At 39.3% G+C, this 20,704-nt stretch overlaps 1 protein-coding gene and 1 long non-coding RNA gene across 20 annotated transcripts in view; one reads left to right on the forward strand and one right to left on the reverse strand.

Moving 5' to 3' along the window:
* Nucleotides 1-20,704, forward strand: part of LOC145518172 (uncharacterized) — a 1,384,210-nt gene that overhangs the window by 1,303,535 nt on the left and 59,971 nt on the right. The gene's annotated exons all lie outside the window — the stretch shown is intronic.
* LOC145518175 (uncharacterized) overlaps nucleotides 1-20,704 on the reverse strand; it is a 134,367-nt gene that overhangs the window by 50,032 nt on the left and 63,631 nt on the right. The window lies entirely within an intron of this gene.

The following is a 20,704-nucleotide window of genomic DNA, read 5'->3' on the forward strand; positions in this document are numbered from 1 at the left end:
ACCGAGTTACATACTATTCAACTGAGTTACATACTTTCCATTCTCTGATCAAAAATATCAAACCTGCTTTGTAAGAGAATCAGAGTTTTCCAGTGCTGAAGTCAAGGAGTAATGTGTTCCCTGGGCACTTCTTACAAATGACAGGGAACAGGAGAATGGGCAATGTCTTCAACAGTAGCAAAACTGTGAGCATTCTTCCCATGTCCATTTAGTGAATCTATCTTTAATACAGCCAGAGCTTAACACTAAAAAATAGTACAATGAAGGCATTTCCGCAGAAGTTTGAACCACTCAGGTAAGCATTCTGACAACCAACTTGAGAAATAGTTTAGTCTAATTTGAGATATGATGGATAGGAGAGGCCTTGCTCTTGGCTAATCTGTTTTGAGCATCAGTCTTATCCTTAGCAGGAAGAAAAACAACTTCAAGTTCAAACTCCTTGTTATGAGCCCAGAGCATGAGGCTTCTGGGTTCCTAAAAAAGTAGCGCAAACATTTTACAACAGAGATTGTGAACTAATCTCTATTCTACACAATGGAAGTACTACAGAGAAAAGTGGTTGCCCAGCCGTATCTGACTCTTTACAACCCCATGGACTGGAGCCCACCAGTCTCCTCTGTCCACAGGATTCTCCAGGCAAGAGTACTGGAGTGGGTTGCCATTCCCTTCTCCAGGGGCTCCTCCTGACCCAGGGATCGAACTTGAGTCTCCTGCATTGCCGGCAGATTCTTTACCATCTGAGCCACCATGAAAGCTACAAAGAAGAGGGCCAGAATTTTCTGAATCAATTTAAAGTCATTTGAAAGCATGTCCAACTGAGGTCACATACTGTAGACAAGTATCTCAATCATACACAAACTCCAACGAGGCTCCCACGAAAGTTTCCCTTTACCTATAAAACTGCACATTTTTCACCAAGTTCCATATACCACTCACCCATCATCCAATTATATCCTCAAGATAGAAACATGATATATATAACTTAATTTTCTTCATTTCCTCCTCCTTCATTCTCTGCTTCTAATCAGTATACAAGCTCTACCAAGTTATCCCTTAAGAATGTTTCTGTTTTTCTTTTTTCCTCATGCACACAGTTCCCCTTGGACCTTTAGTTATAGGTACTATAGACTAACCAGCCTGTCTTTTCACCTCCCTTCTTCTCAAGCTATGCTTCCAACTTGTCACTGGAGATCTTGTTATCACGTATCTGTTGATCAGCTCTCATGGAAAAACCGATTGACCTTCCCAGCCTTCAGTGAAATGTCTAAGGCCTTTAGCCTGGCATGTGTGTGTGTGCGCGTGCGCGTGCACACGTGCGTGTGTGTGTGTGTGTGTGCGCATTCAGTCACTCAGTCGTATCTGACTCTGTGCCCCCATGGACTGTAGCCTGCCAGGCTCCTCTGTCCATGGGATTTTACAGGTAAGGATACTGGAGTGGGTTGCCATTTCCTACTCTAGGAATCTTCCCAACCCAGGGCATCAACCTCTGTCTCCTGCACCGGCAGGAGGATTCTCTACCACGAGCGCCGCCTGGGAAACCCTGGCATAAGGGGCACTAACGGGGTCTGATATTCCCAGTCTCAGACCGTATCTCTATCTGCCCATAACCGCAATGCCTACAATACAGGATGGTTGGGTCCGATTGTACACACTCCCTCAATTCATATGTACTCATATGCATATTTTTCCTCATTTTTGTAGAAAACATTTATACATTTTTTAAGGAAAATGCTCAAATGTGTATGTGTGTGTGTGTGAGAGAGAGAGATTCTGAAAATCTAATACACATTAGATTAGAGTTCCTGTAAAATAATGGATGGTACAAGTCCAGATAACTGAAGCAGGGCTAGTGTGATGACTGCTTTAGTGAGAAAGATTAGGAATCTTCAATAGGTGACTAGGTGAGGTAGGAGGTATATACATTATTGACACTATGTATAAAACAGATAACTAACAGGAACCTACTGCATAGCCCAGGGAACTCTATTCAGTCCTCTGTGGTGACCTAAATGGGAAGGAAATCCAAAAAAAGGGGGATGTATGTAAATATGTAGCTGATTCACCGTGCTGTAATCCAACACCGTGAAGCAGCTCTACTCCAATGAAGATGAGTAATGACAGAGAAAAATACAGAAGAGGGAAACAGGATGGGGAAAGTGGGCTTGGACTTCAATGTGCTAAGAGAGATAAGATACGGGCAGCAAAGCCATTGTAAGTAATATTTATCAGTAATGTAAAGGGAACCAAACAGATTCTACAAATGGGGAAGAAGTTTCAACATGAAGACTCTGGATCTCAAGGAAGATTCTAAACAAAGCTGATGATGTATCAGCTCTAAGGCCAAGGTGCTACCCAAAGCCCTAATTTTTTATTTGAAGGTTTGCGCCTTTTTACTTAAAAACAGCTCATAAAATTATGTAAGCTTCAGACCCTGAGAAACCTTCATTAAAAACAGCATTAAACCAAACAGGAAAGTACTGAGGCCCTCATTTCCATGTGCCTGCCAGTTTCCATGGCGTGGCCACATCATAGTTTTCCGTTCACGTTTAAGATGAGTAGTACAGAGGAAATTTCTGATTTAACACTTAATGATCTAGAAGAATTTTTGAGGACAGCTGGAGCAAAGTGTAATAGGGAGAACCTGCATATCTAGTCTAGTGGTCTGTAGGATTCTGTTCAACTATAAAGAATGCCAAATATACATACATATGTTACTAAATGTATTCTTAGATATGCACATATGATATTTCTAAAACATCTTTCAAAATAATGCATGTTCTTGTCAGTTTCTGGCTAAATTCTAAAAAAAATTGGAGTAAAGAAATCAATGTCTGACTTAAGTAAATAATAATAACTATAATAATCTGTCAATAATACCTATCAATTATTGAATACCTATTGTTTTTCTTCATAAATGTGAAAGCTAAGTATTATTTTATCTTATAAATGTCTAAGTCCACCAAAGAAATTTAATTTCCCACAGGCCAATAAGAGCCTCTGCGGGTTAAAACCCATTTTGCATTGATTGTAAAGCCTAATTGTTTTTTACTAATCCACCAGACCACTCAGTTGAAAACAAGTCAATTGTAGCATTCTGGCAAAAAAAGGAATCCAGAATCCTGATTTTGGACACTCTGTTGCTTACCTTCCAAGAAGGAATTGGCATATTGAGAACTACTTTAGTTACAAAAGTTGGATGTCATCATTGACAATAGTTTTCCTCCCAGGATGGGACTTCCTTCCCATTTCTTCGTGTTGTTATGTCCTGATCTTAACAAGAGTAGATGCTGTATGTTTTCATTTTGAGACTGGACTGTTAATGGGTAAGTAGATAAGTAACTTTTCCCATGGCTAAAAGCTGGATAATTGACATCCGAGAAGAGCTGGATTTTGATACTGGCATTATGGTTTGCTAACACTCTAACTTTGAGCCATTTCTAAGCCTCGTTTTTACTATCTGTTAAATAAGAATAATCATAATATATACACATAATATTGCTATGAAACTAGGTGTGATCATGCATATTAAATGCTTAGAATTTCGACTTCCCCCCCATCTTCTCCTTGCTGACTTTTCAGGAGAGATTTTTCATTCACAGGGCACTATACTGCTTAAAAGATGCTTCATATTTCATGAGGCTGATTTTTGTTTTTTTGAAGAATTTACCTCAGATGACAGAAGCAGAGATATGTGCTTCTTAAGGGGCCAAGATATTCTGCTGATCTCCAGTCATTCTGAGAATTAAGTACCTATTTGTCAATATTTATAAATGAGAGCAAATAGTAAGGTACAATAGCTAAAGAGACAAATGAAAAATGGATAAAGTGGTAACATTTCAAAGGCAGGCTGCGTACACTCAAGGGCTAAACTACACAGAGCGGCAACAGTGCTCTCAGAGCTGTGGGTGTGGGAACCAGCTCAGGTGTTCTCTATAGCTGCGTCCTCAGCTTGGGAGGCACTGAGCGAGTTCTGTCTGAAGAACCTCAACAGACACCATGTAAAGAGCCAGAGTCGCAGCCAGTCTGAAGGTTCGGCCTTGTAGTTTAGCACTGAAGTCCCTACCGGAAGGCAGTGTATTCCTAACGAACTTGAAAAGACTCAGCTGACTTACTGCTGGGGCATATCTTGAACGGTTCAAGCATCAGACTAAACATCTAGTCACATGACTTTCCTGATTCATAGAGATTCATCCAAACAGGCCTCACCGCTTTATTTTATTCCTCCAAAGACTTCTATCTGGACCAACATCAAAGAGTCAAAGAATAAGTTTCAAATTATTTTTCTCTTACACTTTGAACCCCAAAAATGTTAGGATCCAAAACTATTTGGAAGGGATGATTTACTCGAATTGTATAAAATGTAATATTACACATGTACACAATTAAATATCTCTCAGAATAATACTATGTGGTTGTAGTCGCTTAGTCACTCAGTTGTGCTCAACTCTGCAACCCCACGGAATGTAGTCATTTTTGTACTGTTCATTGGGTTCTCGCGGCAAGAATACTGGAGTTCTTTGCCGTTCCCTATTCCAGCTGAGCTATTTCAAATCCTAAAAGATGATGCTGTTAAAGTGCTGCACTCAATATGCCAGCAAATTTGGAAAATTCAGCAGTAGCCACAGGACTATAAATGGTCAGTTTTCATTCCAATTCCCAAAGAAGGGCAATGCCAAAGAATGTTCAAACTACTGGACAATTGCACTCATTTCCCACGCTAGTAAGATTATGCTCAAAATCCTTCAAGCTAAGCTTCAACAGTATGTGTATTGAAAAATTCCAGATGTATAAGCTGAGTTTACAAAAGGCAGAATAACCACAGATCATATTGCAACGTTCAGTGGATCATAGAAAAAGCAAAGGAATTCCAGAAAAACATCTGCTTCACTGACTATGAGAAAGCCTTTGACTGTGGGGATCACAACAAACTGTGGAAAATTCTTAAAGAGATGAGAATACCAGACCACCTGACCTGTCTCCTGAGAAACCTGTGTTTGGGTCAAGAAGCAACAGTTAGAACCTTATATGGAACAACTGACTGGTTCAAAATTGAGAAAGGAGTATGTCAGGGCTGTATATTGTCACCCTGCTTATTTAACTTACATGCAGAGTACATCATGAGAAATGCTTGGCTGGAGGAAGCACAAGCTGGAATCAAGATTGCCAGGAGAAATATCTATAACCTCAGATATGCAGATGACACCACCCTTATGGCAGAAAGTGAGGAAGAACTTAAGAGCCTCATGATGAGAGTGAAAGAGGAGAGTGAAAAATTTGGCTTAAAGCTCAACATTCAGAAAACTAAGATCATGGCATCTGGTCCCATCACTTCATGGCAAATAGATGGGCAAACAGTGGAAACAGTGGCTGACTTTATTTTTCTGGGCTCCAAAATCACTGCAGATGGTGACTGCAGCCGTGAAATTAAAAGATTCTTACTTCTTGGAAGGAAAGTTATGACCAACATAGACAGCATAATAAAAAGCAGAGACATTACTTTGCCAACAAAGGTCTGTCTAGTCAAGGCTATGGTTTTTCCAGTGATCATGTATGGATGTGAGAGTTGGACTATAAAGAAAGCTGAGTGCCGAAGAATTGATAGTTTTAAACTGTGGTGTTGGAGAAGACTCTTGAGAGTCCCTTGGACTGCAAGGAGATCCAACCAGTCCATCCTAAAGGAGATCAGTCCTGGGTGTTCATTGGAAGGACTGATGTTGAAGCTGAAACTCCAGTACTTTGGCCACTTGATGTAAAGAGCTGACTCATTTGAAAAGACCCTGATGCTGGGAAAGATTGAGGGCAAGAGGAGAAGGGGAAGACAGAGGATGAGTTGGTTGGATGGCATCACCGACTTGATGGACATGAGTTTGGGTAGACTCCAGGAGTTGGTGATGGACAGGGAGGCCTGGAGTGCTGCATTCCATGGGGTTACAAAGAGTTGTACACGACTGATCGTTCTCATTTGAGGCTTCCCTGGTGGCTCGGCTGGTAAAGAATCTGTGTGCAATGCGGGAAACCTGGGTTCTATCCCTGGGTTGGGAAGATCCCCGGAGAAGGGAAAGGCTACCCACTCCAGTATTCTGGCCTGGAGAATTCCATGGACCATACAGTCCATGGAGTCGCAAAGAGTTGGACATGACTAAGCGAATGAACTGAACTGAAGAAGAACTAAAGGGTCTTTTCATGAGGGTGAAAGAGGAGAGTGAAAAAGCTGGCTTAAAGCTCAACATTCAAAAAACTAAGATCATGACATCCAGTCCTATCACTTCATGGCAAATAGAAGGGGGAAAAAAGTGGAACCAGTGACAGATTTTCTCTTCTTGGGCTCTAGAAACCACTGCAGATGATGACTGCAGCCATGGAATTAAAAGATACTTGCTTCTTGGGAGGAAAGCTATGACCAACCTAGACAGCATATTAAAAAGCAAAGACGTCACTTTGCTGACAAAATTCCATATAGTGAAAGCTATGGTTTTTTCCAGTAGTCATGTATGGATTTAAGAGTTGGATCATGAAGAAGGCCGAGTGATCAAGAATTGATGCTTTCAAATTGTAGTGCTGGAAAAGACTCTTGAGAGTCTTTGTACTGCAGGGAAATCAAACCAGTCAATCCTAAAGGAAATCAGTCCTGAATATTCATTGGAAGGACTGATGCTAAAGCTGAAATTCCAAAACTTTGACCACCTGATGCAAAGAACTGACTCATCGGCAAATATCCTGGTTCTGGGAAAAACTGAAGGCAAAAAGGGAAGAGAGCAGCAGCAGGTTAGACAGTTAGACAGCATCACGGACTCAATGGACAGGAGTTTGAGCAAACTCTGAGAGACAGTGGGGGACAGGGAAGCCTAGAGTGCTGCGATCCATGGGGTCACAAAGAGTCGCACAGGACATTGTGACTATAAAACAACAAGACTGTAGCCTGCCAGGCTCCTCTGTCCATGGTTTTTCTAGGTAAGGATACTGGTGTGAGTTGCCCTTTCCATTTCCAGAGGATCTTCCTGACCCAGTGATCAAACCTGTATCTCCTCCGTCTCCTGCACTGGCACATGAATTCTTCACTGCTGAGCCACCAGGGAAGCCCTGGTCATTATAATCAGTCTGAGACATGGCAGTCAGAGAAGAAAAAGAAGTACTATAAAAAGAATTGGACTCATAAAGAAGTAAAACTGTCACTGTTTCCAGATGACGTGATACTAAACAAAGAAAACCCTAAAGATGCCGCCAGAAAACTACTGGTGCTATTCACTGAATTTGGTAAAGTTGAAGGATACAAAAATCACACAGAAAATCTCTTGCATGCCTATATATTAAAAATGAAAGATCAGAAAAACAAATTAAGGAAACAATCACATTTTCCATTGCCAAAAAATAATAATATACCTAGGAATAAACCTACTTAAGGAGGCAAACAAATTGTATTCAGAAAACTATGGAACACTGATGAAAGAAATAACACAAACAGATGGAGAGATATAACATGTTCTTGGATTGGAAGAATCAATAGAGTGAAAATGAGAATATTATCCAAAGCAATCTACAGATTCAGTGCAATCTCTATCAAATTACCAATCATGTTTTTACAGAATTAGAATTTTTTTTTTTTTTTTTTTTTTTTACAATTTGTATGGAAACACAGAAGATCCTGAATAGCCACAGCAATCTTGAGAAAGAAAAACAGAGCTGGAGCAATCAGGCCTCCTGAATGCAGACTTTATACTACAAAGCTCCAGTAGTCAAGACAATATGGTACTAGCACAAAAATAGAAATTTCAATCAATGGAATAGGATAGAAACCCCAGAGATAAACCCACACACCTATGGGCACCTAATCTATGACAAAAGAGGCAAAAACATACAATGGAGAAAAGACAGTCTCTTCAATAAGTGGTGCTGGGAAAATTGGACAGCTACAGGTAAAAGAATGAAATTAGAACACTCCCTAACACCATACACAAAAATAAACACAAAATGGATTAAAAAGTTAAATGTAAGTCTGGATACTATAAAACTCTTAGGGGAAAACATAGGCAGAGTATTCTTTGTCATAAATCACAACAGGATCTTTTTTGACCCACCTCCTTGAGTACTGAGAATAAAAACAAACAAATAGGACTTAAAAGCTTTTGCACAGCAAAGGAAACAATAAACCAGATGAAAAGACAACCCTCAGAATGGGAGAAAATATTTGCAAATGAAGCGACCGACAATGGATTTATCTCCAAAATGGACAAACAGCTCATACAGCTCAATATAAAAAACAAAAAACAAATGACCCAATCAAAAAATGGGCAGAAGACCTGACTACATATTTCTCTGAAGAAGTCATACAGATGGCCAAGATGCACATGAAAAGATGCTCAGCATCACTAATTATTAGAGAAAGACAAAACAAAACTACAATGAGGCATCATCTCACACCACTCAGAAAATAAAAAACAATCCATCAAAAACAAATCATCAAAAAATCTATAAAGATGAATGCTGGAGAGGGTGTGGAAAAAAGGAACCCTCTTACACTGTTGGTGGGAATGTAAACTGATGCAGCCACTATGAAGAACTGTACAGGTTCCTTAAAAAGCTAAAGCAACAACTCCCCTGGTGGTGGTGTTTAGTTGCTAAGTCATCTCTGACTCTTGTGACCCCCATGGACTGTAGCCTGCCAGGCTTCCCTGTCCATGGTATTTCCCAGACAAGAATACTGGGGTGTGTTGCATTTCCTTCTCCAGGGGATCTTTTCTATCCTGTGATAGAACCCACATTTCTTGCATTGAAGGCCGATACTTTCCCACTGAGGCCCCAGAGAAGTCCTCCAACTACCTTATGACCCAGCACTCCCACTCCTGGGCACATACCCAGAGAAAACCATAATTACACAAGACGCATGCACCCCAGTGTTTGTTGTAGCACTGTTTGCAATAAACAGGGCATGGAAGCAACCTAAATGTCCATCAACAGAGGAATGGATAAAGAAGATGTGGTACATGAATATGATGAAATATTACTCAGCCATAAAGAGGAATGAAATTGGGTCATTTGTAGAAATGTGGCTGGCCCCAGAGTGTGTCATAGAGAGTGAAGGAAGTCAGAAAGAGAAAAGTATCATTTATCAATGCATATATGTGGAATCTAGAAAAATGGTACACATGATTTTATTTGCAAAGCAGAAACAGAGATAGACCTAGATAAGAAATGTATGGATACCAAAGAGGAAGAGGGTGGTGGGAGGAATTGAGAGATTGGGATTGATGCATATACACTATTGATAGTATGTATAAAACAGATAACTAATGAGAACATGTTACACAGCACAGGGACCTCTACTTAATGCGCTGTGGTGACCTGAATGGGAAGAAAGTACAAAATGGAGGAGATAGATGCATGGCTGATTAATCTTTCTATACAGTAGAAGCTAACACAAATTGTAAAGCAACTCCAGTAAAAATTTACAAAAGAAAATAATAGCATTATTCTATCATTGCTCTTATACACACAGAGTGCTGACATTTATCCAAATAATTTGCTTGGCTTTTTCAACTTACACCACTATGTGAAACAAAGGGCACTTAAAATTCCATTTTAAAGCCCAAATTAATAATGTGCAGCATTTTATTACTTACTTTTAAAAATTTACAGAAGGCCTATAAAGCACACATATGCCTTAATAGTCATCTATTATTTCTTCTGATATGAAATAGCACTTTAATCAGAGATGTCTTCTCTTTAAACTAAGGGTATAAATCTTGCCCGGATTTTATCCTATTGTCATATAAAGCCATCAAATACAATGTTTGATGAATACTAATACTACTTGGAACTGGTAACATGAAACATGTCATACTGATGAGTTAAACAGCACTGATGCATTCTCCAGCATGTTTCCACTCTATGATATTTGAGGTAGCTGGTGGCTGGGTGACAAGGAAAAAGTGGTCTTAATGCTAAACAGTAACTGCCTAATTGAAGACAAAAAAATTCATCCACAGGATGAAGAACAAGTGAATTAACCCCCCCTTGTACTTATTTAAGGTGCATATACATATTTTTATTGTGTAGAGCAGAATAAGATTAACTTAATATAGAATTCTACCAGTTTAATAAAAGGAAGTTTCTATTAATACATTATCTTTTTCCCAAGACAATCTGAAAATTCTGCTTTTTCATGAACCTAAGAAGAAGCATGTACTGACTTCACCACACCCCTAGAGCACATCCGCATATTTGGGGGTATAAACGAAATAAAGCAGATCCTTCAGGCACCACCAAGGAAGCTAAGATGTTAATGAAGACACAGCCCAGTACCTGCTACAGCAGGACAGGGCCCTTTCTTAAGTTACCTAGTATGAACAGCCAGTTGAACTGGGGTGGGAAAAATCACAATTTAAAACCATTTACATAAGCTGAATTTAGTTCTATGGGTTTCATTATAATCCATCTCATATCAGAAGGGGTTAATGACTGTCCCAAAATAGATGGGGCAACAGTGGAAACAGTGAGAGACTTTATTTTCTTGGGCTCCAAAATCACTGCAGATGGTGACTGCAGCCATGAAATTAAAAGACACTTGCTTCTTGGAAGGAAAGTTATGACCAACCTAGACAGCATATTAAAAAGCAGAGACATTACTTTGCCAACAAAGGTCCGTCTAGTCAAGGCTATGGTTTTTCCAGTAGTCATGTATGAATGTGAGAGTTGGACTATAAAGAAAGCTGAGCACCGAAGAATTGATGCTTTTGAACTGTGGTGTTGGAGAAGCCTCTTGAGAGTCCCTTGGACTGCAAGGAGATCCAACCAGTCCATCCTAAAGGAGATCAGTCCTGAATATTCATTGGAAGGACTGATGCTGAAGCTGAAACTCCAATACTTTGGCCACGTGATGCAAAGAATGGACTCATTGGAAAAGACCCTGATGCTGGAAAAGATTGAAGGCAGGCGGAGAAGGGGACGACAGAGGATGAGATGATTGGATGGCATCACTGACTCAATGGACTTGAGTTTGAGTAAACTCTGGGAGTTGGTGATGGACCTGGCCCCATGGGGTCGCAAACAGTCAAACATGACTGAGCGACTGAATGACTTGTCTATGTGTACTACAGACCATAATGCAAGAATCTCATATTTAAGCTAAAGAAAATTGTATAAACTGATTCTGACAATATCTGTGGGATATATATATATATATATATATATATATATATATATTTCCCTTTCAGGATAAAGTGAACAACATATGTAACCACTTATGTTAATTTAAGGATTTTTTAGTATTTTTATCAGACTGTGTAATAAAACTGAATAATTTATATACAACTGTGGTATTTTGTATTGAAATCCTTTAATTTGCTATCTTCATGACTATAAAAATAGCTTTATAATATTTCTATACCTGTACTTTTATGGGTTTTCTATAAATTTTTCCCTAACCGATTAATGTAAACTCAAGATCAGTCTACTCATACAGAGTAACAAGTGTTGGTTTCATTTATACTTAAATGTTTTTTGTGTTTGATATTTTGGGAAAGAAACATCTCAAGACCCATGTGTCCTTTTAGTGTTAGCACAGTCCACAGCTGTTAGGAGGACTGTCGGTCTCTTAATACATTTAAGTCCTTTGGTGAAAAGCACAGGCCAAAGACAGGATTTTCCATGGTGGAAAATCTCTGGAGCCAGTTATAGAGAAGGCTGCATGGTAGTCAAAGGTAAATTTCTGATGGGATCCGATTAACATTGTTCTATCAAATAATAACGGGAGAATAAGCCATTAATTTTATGACATCTTTTTTTTTCCTACCTGGTTTTTCGTAAGTTGGACTTCCTTCCAGGCTAATTAACCACTAAACATTTTACAAGCAATCCATGCACGGAAGCAGTAAAAGATGAATTGCACTTATGAAATAACTGACAAAGAGTATACTGGGCATTTTGAGCAGTGATGGTATGCATTCTCATACCGGAAGAAAGGCTTCTGTATGGCCATTTGACAGGTCATTAGTTAATCACAGACCTCAGCGTCAGATAACAGGGACTCAAAGCTCACATGAACTCACAGTCACTAGCTGGGGGTATCTGAGCGCAGAGAACTTCATAGAAAACACTTAGTCTTCTCACCTTAGCATTATCAAACTACCCCCTGTGTTATCTCAGATGAATTCCCTGGTTATTTTATTTTCTTTTGACGGTAAAGTCCAAGCTGACAAACCAAGTCAGTTCTCAAAGAAATTCAATTACCGAAATGTCTGCTTGCTTTGCTTCTTACTACCGTTTCCAAAGTTCCTTGCAGACTGGACAATATAGTCTGCTTTGCAAGACATGAATTGTATTTTACACATAAAATAAAAAATACTATCAAAAGAAAGATAAAAATTTCAGAAACAGAAATGCTGACTGACAAAAAAACAGCAAGGTAATGATAATAGATTTGCAAACAGTCACTGGTTTTTTGTTTTTGTTTTTGTTTTGAGAGCCTACTAGGTTTTTAATATTGTTCCTGGCAGTTGGTAGATAGAACCCAAAATTGTTTCTGTTCTTAAAACTGAAATCTATCAAATGCTTATGGCTATGAAACCTGAAGTCACTAAAATAGTTTGAATTCAAATGGTGCCTTCCCAATTTTTAAAATCTTTTACTTCTGAGTAACAATATTCCTGTGTGTTGAAAAACTGCAGTAAATTACCATCAGAGTGAGTTAAGTCACGAAGACATACTGGGGGAGGGGATGACACTGTATCTCTAGCCCAGGGCCATCCCACACAGGCCTGACTTCTACTGAGTGGGCAGAAGAGAATCCTGGCAAGGACTGGTGTTCTTTCTGTAGCCTGCCTTCAAGTATAAGAGAATGTTTCTACTGATTGTCAAGTTAAGCCATTTACCTTTTTCTGCTCTCTTAGGCTTTCAATATTTTTGGGGAAAAAAAAAAATTAATTACGTTCACAGAACAACTCTTTTTTTCCTGAGTTGTTAGGACTTAAAAAGATTTTTTCCTCTCATCCCAAAGACAGGCCTTTCAAAAACTAGATGCTGCCGGAAACTTGAATAATCTGGCACTTAATGATCATCTGGTCCCAATCTCTTCATTGATAATATGAGGAATTCAAAGTTAAATAAATCCCTAAGGTCATATGTTAGGGAAAAAAAAAAAAAATAGATTCACATCCTCAAACAACACATGTAGTATTTTATCATATATAAAACCCACTCACATATATCAGTTTTCAGGTATCGTTTTTTGAACAAATTTTAAAATCAAAATTAGATCATATATTTCTTGATTTTATTTGATGCATATTGTCTAGGGACTATGTTGCACAACCTACTTTCAATTATACTGCATAACAAAAAAAACCCTGATTTTTCCTAGTAATATGATACCGACATGCATTCTTTTATCAATTTCTATGCTTTCCTGGAGAATCCCATGGACAGAGGAGCCAGGCGGTCTACAATCCATGGGGTCGCAAAGAGTCGGACACAACTGAGTGACTAACATACACACACCCATGCTTGGCTCCAAGCATAATTAACAATAATAGATAAATCATTACTTGAAATATTGTAACGCCTTTTCCACAGAGTCAGACACCAGTGAATGTGACATAAGATTCCAACTCCCCATGATTTCTGCCCAGTTCACCTCTTTTCTCCCTCTCCCTGCCTCCCTGCTTCTCTGAAAACACCTCCTCTCTGTCTGCTTAAACCACGATGGGCACCAGGAGGAAACGTAGCTCAGCTGCCTGCTTTGCTGTACACACACAGACCGCCTGGGAGAGAGCATCACAACTGCTTCGAGGAGTGAAGCATTTGCTCACTGAAATGTCTTCCACTTTTCTTGGCGACTAAGTCCTATCTTCTCTTTTTCTCCTCAAGCTGCCGAGACACTGTCAATCAAAATTTATTTCTCACAGTTCTGGTGGCTGGAAGTCTGGTGCTAGAGTGTCAGTATGGTTGGATGATGGTCCCTTTTAGGGTTCACACTTGGTGCCTTTCTGCCGTGTTCTCACATGGGGCAGGCACGCTCTGTGGGGTTTCTTTTATAAGAGAATTAATGCCGTTCATGACACATCTCCCCTCATGACCTAAGCACCACCTAGTACCATCACCTTTGGGGTTTTCAACATGAAAACACTCTAAAAACACTCAACAGGACCACCTGTAAGCACTCATGTTTCGATCTTATCTGAGAAAGAAATACACACATTTTAGTGTCTCTTTATTCCAGGAATGACACATATCCTAAATACTGCAATCTTCTATGACTCATAGGACCTAATGACAAATTAGCAGGGGTAGGTCATGAGATTTTATATCAGACAGAGGGTACATATTTCAGATGTGTTTATTACAGAACCTTTAAACAAGGCAAGACTTAGTATCAAGAGAATTTGTCTTGCTTTTATCTTCGTTTTCCAAAACTCCAATACAGATATATTTGTTGAGTGGGTGGTAGGGATGCTGAAGACCGCAGTGCTTAGCTGTCTAGCTTTTATAAGGTAGTAAGGCATCTTTCACGGGAATGAAAATGAAGCCAACTCAGTCCACATCCATTCCTGGCTTCTTTACCAAACTCTGAAAAGAATAAAAATCTCTAGTCACCCTTGTAGGAGAAAATGTGCCATGGCAGAGGAAAATCAAGAGTGACCTAATACTTCTCCAGAGAAACATTCAATGACAAGAAATATTTAAAAACATGTATAATATTCTGAGAAAAAATGAAGCCCAAGGATATTACACTCAAGGGTGGTGGTCAAACATAAACAATATGCTGACAAACGTGTGAATTGCAAGAAACACAAAAAAATGAGCCCCAAAAGAGGTCACTCAAAATAACTCAGGAATGGAAGCGGTGTTACAGGAATTGGTGATGAACACTGAATGCAATTAAGTACAAAACTAAAGTTAACATTTGTGGGATTTATGGATTAGTGTAGGGAATCGTTTTAACACTAATGATGATTAAGTATTTGTGGAGTTCTCTAGTGCCTTCCTTTCTTTGTAGTATTGTTTGATTATTTAAAATAATAATCATGTTTCTTTTTAATAAATACAATGAAGTCAACATTCCAAAATTAAAGAAGAAATATAGTTATTTCATAAGAATTATTCATAGCAAAATAATCTTTGTTGATTTTGAATAATTATGAACCCCCTGTTAAAATACCAGATCTCATGTTATCTATTTAAAAGTTTGATCAGACTGACAAATTCGTCTACACAGATGCTTATAAATAAAATCAAACTCAACATTTTTTTCACATTTATCAGGATGACCTTTCATCACCATTACTGAAGTTTTGTATCACTCTTTTGGATTTCTGCTTGCTTAGTATATGCTATTGGGGGAAAATTTGCCACCTACATAGGAAAAGATTAGTTGCCCTGTAGTGATAATAACAACTAACCACCAAAATCTGAAAACTGTTGAGTTGATCATGGACAACCAGTGAAAGAAACCATTTTTGTAAGTCAACCAGTGTCACAACTTCGCTTCTGAAGTCAGCAATGAAGAATAGGCTTGTTCCATAAACACAGTTATGAGCATCATTCATCAGTATCTCACCCATGTAACCACACTTCTACAGATAATGTCAACGCATTTACTTCTGAAAGACCATCAATTCTTTTGTCCACGATACGCAAAACTCCATGAAATTGCCAGCCTGCGCTGGGCAAAGACACCGTGTCTCACTTTACTGAAATAAATAACTTCATAATAATCTTTGTATTTCAGATGTTGAATGCTAGTATCAGGATCATTTCTGGAGGTTTGCTTTAAAGACATTGAGTTGACAGAATCAAGAGGCTCTCAGACCAATAGGTGTGTTCACTAGGTTTATTTCACCAAGACAGTATTTTTTTCTTTACATCTCCTGTCTGGTGAGATGATCTCAAAAGTGATCCAAGCTCCTTACTGCAAAATTCAGACTTAAATTGAAGAAAGTAGGGAAAACCACTAAGCCATTCAGGTATGACCTAAATCAAATCCCTTATGATTATACAGTGGAAGTGACAAATAGATTAAAAGGATTAAACCTGGTGGACAGAGTGCTTGAAGAACTATGGATGGAGGTTCATAACATTGTACAGGAGGCAGTGATCAAAATCATCCCTAAGAAAAAGAAATGCAAAGAGGCAAAATGGTTGTCTGAGGAGGCCTTACGAATAGCTGAGAAAAGAAGATAAGCAAAAGGCAAAGGAGAAAAGGAAAGATATACCCATCTGAATGCAGAGTTCCAAAGAATAACAAAGAAAGGTAAGAAAGCTTTCCCGAGTGATCAATGCAAAGAATTAGAGGAAAACAATAAAATGGGAAAGAATAGAGATCTCTTCAAGAAAATTGTAGATACCAAGGGGACAAACATATCATGGAAAAAATGAGCACAATAAAGGACAGAAATGGTATGGAGCTAACAGAAGCAGAAGATATTAAGAAAAGCTGGCAAGAATACACAGAAGAACTGTACAAAAAAAAATCTTAATGACCCAGATAACCACCATGGTGTGATCACTCATCTAGAGCCAGATATCCTGGAGTGGGAATTCAAGTGTGCTTTAGGAAGCATCACTAAGAACAAAGCTAGTGAAGGTGAATGAAATTCCAGTTCAAGTGGAGCTATTTCAAATCCTAAAAGACGATGCTGTTAAAGGGCTGCACTCAATATGCCAGCAAATTTGGTAAACTCAACAGTCACCACAGGACTGGAAATGATCAGTTTTCAAGCCAATACCAAAGAAGGGCAATGCCAAACGATATTCAAAATGTCACACAATTGCATTCATTCCACATGCTAGCAAAGTAATGCTCAAAATCCTTCAAGCTAGGCTTCTACAGTATGTGAACCGAAAACTTCCAGATGTTCAAGTTGGATTTAGAAAAGGCAGAGGAACCAGAGATCAAATTGCCACCATCTGCTGATCATAGAAAAAGCAACAGAAGTCCAGAAAAACATATATTTCTGCTTCACTGATTACACTAAAGTCTGTGACTGTGTGGATCACAATAAACTGTGGAAAATTTTGAAAGAGATGGGAATAGCGGACCACCTGACCTGCTTTCTAAGAAACCTGTATGCATGTCAAGAAGGAATAGTTAGAAGCGGACATGGAACAACATACTGGCTCAATATTGGGAAAGGAGTACATCAAGGCTGTATATTGACACCCTGCTTATTTAACTTATATTCAGAGTACATTGGCAAAATGCTGGGCTGGTTGAAGCACAAGCTGGAATTAAGACTGCCGGGAGAAATATCAACAACCTCAGAAGTGCAGATGATACCAATTTAATCACAGAAAGTGAAGAGGAACTAAAGAGCCTCTTGATGAAGGTGAAAGAGGAGAGTGAAAAAGTTGGCTTAAAACTCAACATTCAAAAAACTAAGATCATGGCTTCCAGTCCCATCATTTCATGGCAAATAGACAGGGAAACGATGGAAACGGTGCCAGATTTTATTTTCTTGGGCTCCAAAAATCACTGTAGATGGTGCCTGAAGCCATGAAATTAAAAGACACTTGCTCCTTGGAAGAAAAGCTATGACCAACCTAGATAGCATATTAAAAAGCAGAGACATTACTTTGTTGACAAAGGTCTGTCTAGTCAAGGCTATGGTTTTTCCAGTAGTCATGTATGGATGTGAGAGTTGGACCATAAAGAAGGCTGAGCCCCGAAGAATTGATGCTTTTGAACTGTGGTGTTGGAGAAGACTCTTGAGAGTCCCTTGGACTGCAAGGAGATCCAGCCAGTCAACCCTAATGTAAATCAGTCCTGAAGATTCATTTGAAGGACTAATGCTGAAGCTGAAACTCCAATACTTTGGCCACCTGATGTGAAGAGCTGACTCACTAGGAAAAAATCCCTGGTGCTGGGAAAGATTGAGGGCAAAAGGAGAAGGGGGTGACAGAGGGTTGGAAGGCATCACCAACTCAATGGACATGAGCTTAATCAAATTCTGGGAGATGGTGAAGGACAGGGAAGCCTGGCGTGCTGCAGTCCCTGGGGTTGCAAAGATTTGGACACAACTTAGTGACTGAACAACAAAGTTCTGAACAGTTTTACTGTGCAGAGTTGTTAAAATTACCTTGTTATCCTAGAATTTGTAGCCAGATTAAGTGTTTGTATATGGTCATCAAAGCTAGATCTTTATGTAAAATTTGAATCCTGGAATTTGCAGCTGTACCACCGGAAAGTATACTGCTGTTTGCTATCAACATGTTTATTCATCTGTTGTTTTTAGTGCTTTTTCTTCTGTTTGTATCTATGTACAAAGCTTTATTTATTTATTTATTTATTTTACATGCAGGGCTTTGTTCTGCCCTGGATTTTCTCAGTTCTGTTGAAGACAGAGACAGGAAGCTTTCACAGAGACTGCATAGAGTGTCCCCAAACATTTCCATGTCAAGCCAGTGGACTCTGGGTGCTAATGACTAGAAGCTACTAGACTAGTGAAAGTGAAAATGTTAGTAGCTCAGTCATGTCCAAACCTTTGCAACCCCACAGACTGCAGCCAGCCAGGCTTCTCTGTCCATGGAATTCTCCAGGCAAGAATACTGGAGTGGGTTACCATTTCCTTCTCCAGGGGATCTTCGCAACCCAGGGATTGAACCCAGGTCTGCATTGCAGGCAGATTCTTTACCATCTGAACCACCAGGGAAGCTTACAGTTTAACAGACCAGTAACACATCATAAAAGGGATCAGGGCGCACTTTATTCCAGGTTCTTTACAGTCCTCAGGAGGATAGTGTCTGTCCCCCTAGTTTGTGAAAGACATTCCCCCGCCTGCTTGCTGGTCATACAACCCCCGCATAACACTGCTTGTTTGGGAAAACCAAAGCAATGTGCAAAGCACACACAGGCCAAATGTAATGATTCTGCTTTCTTATTTGTATGGGATTGTCTTTGTCAAAATCTCAATGCCTTTGTTTTTAAAGACTTTTTTTTTTTTTTAATGTGGACCATTTTTAAAGCCCCCACTGAATTTGTTACGATACCACCTCTGTTTAATACTTTGGGATTTTTTGACCTTGAGGCATGTGGGAGTTTGAGCTCCCTGACCAGGGATGAAGCCCGCACTCCCTGCATTGGAAGGGGAAGTCTTAACCACTGGACTGCAGAGAAGTCCCCTCAACCTCTTTCTGAAAAAAGAGTCTGATTTCTATTTAAAGTCTCAATATATTCCCCGCTCTGGCACTTTGCTTGATAAACAGCTCCAAACAAGTCAACACACAGTATCAATGGCCCTTAAGGGGGTACTTATGACTTGTAAAATATAATGAACTGATAGACATGAGAAATTCTATAAAAAATTAGAGGACAGAACATGGAACATTTAGAAGTCCGAGTGTTTAACTGGAGGACTGAGGCCTCAAAATAAAGTTCAAGCAAGTCTATCTTAAAGATCTGTCATCTTTAAAATTTACCCTGCTTCTGTCTTTCATTCTTTTTACTCAGCTTTACCTGCAATTTTAAATGAACTCTTTTCTCTAGGCTTTCTTCAGGGAAAGAAATATCACATTATAAAACTCCTAAATCACAAGTATGTGAGATTACTGGGCCTTGGTCTACAGCCAACTTAACAACTAAAATTAAGGATTTTCCCAAATTTTAATAATACTGGCATAGCATTTGTTCCTGGATGACTGATCTGTAGCAATTAATTCTGTTAATTATCAGCTGCACAGATGGAGGAAAATGTTTAATATAGATGGAGAGAGAAGAGAAGCATTAAATAAGCTCACTGAGTAATATTCTTAAAATTACCTAGAGAAGGTAAGAAAAAATAATGTAATGAATAGGCAATGTCAAAATTTATAGGTAGAATTATAGAAAGATTCAAAATTAGACATTAAATCTAAATGGAGAAGCCACTGCAGAAAGAGTTGGTACAAGAGCAAGGTCATGAGGTCTGTGTAAACCTGCAAAGCAGGTTCTTACTGCCCCAAATATCCCCTTTCTGCATGTAAGGGATGTTATCTGCATGTAAGGGGTGCATGTAATCTACATGTAAGGCAATGCTCCACACACTACTTTCTGTGTTCATGTCTCTAAGTAATGTTACCTGCCTATGAGAAGCCTTTCATATATTTTGGCTCAAAAATTCCCACACCAATTAGTATTAATTTGGATTCCTAATGTATAATGGGGGGAAAGCCAGTGTTTTAATTTACAGGAGAAATCCTTTACAAAGGAGCACCTTTGCTTCCTCCCTGAGCTCAGCAAAATTTCCTGGGCCCTATTCTGAAGTATTTATGTATGGATGCAAAAGTTGGGCCATAAAGAAGGCAGGGTGCCAGAGAATTGATGCTTTCAAGTTGTGGTGCTAGAGAAGACTCTTGAGAGTCCCTTGGACTGAAAAGAGATCAAACCAGTCAACCCTAAAGAAAATCAACCCTGAATATTCATTGGAAGGACTGATGCTGAAGCTGAAGCTCCAATACTTTGGCCACCTGATGCAAAAAGCCAATTCACTGGAAAAGACCCCAATGCTGGGAAATATTGAGGGCAAGAGGAGAAGGGGGCGGCAGAGGATGAAGTGTTCAGATAGCATCACCAACTCAGTGGCCCCGATTTTGAGCAAACTCGAGGAGATAATGAAGGACTGGGAAGCCTGGCGTGCTGCAGTCCATGGGGTCACGAAGAGTTGGACACGACAGAGCAACTGAACAACAAAAACATTCTGAAGGGGAATGTAGCCTGTTGAAGGCTGTCACATCCTGC

Source organism: Giraffa tippelskirchi, chromosome 8 (genome assembly GCF_054371585.1).
Source record: "Giraffa tippelskirchi isolate mGirTip1 chromosome 8, T2T-mGirTip1v1.2.pri, whole genome shotgun sequence".
In the NCBI taxonomy this organism is placed as follows: Eukaryota; Metazoa; Chordata; class Mammalia; order Artiodactyla; family Giraffidae; genus Giraffa; species Giraffa tippelskirchi.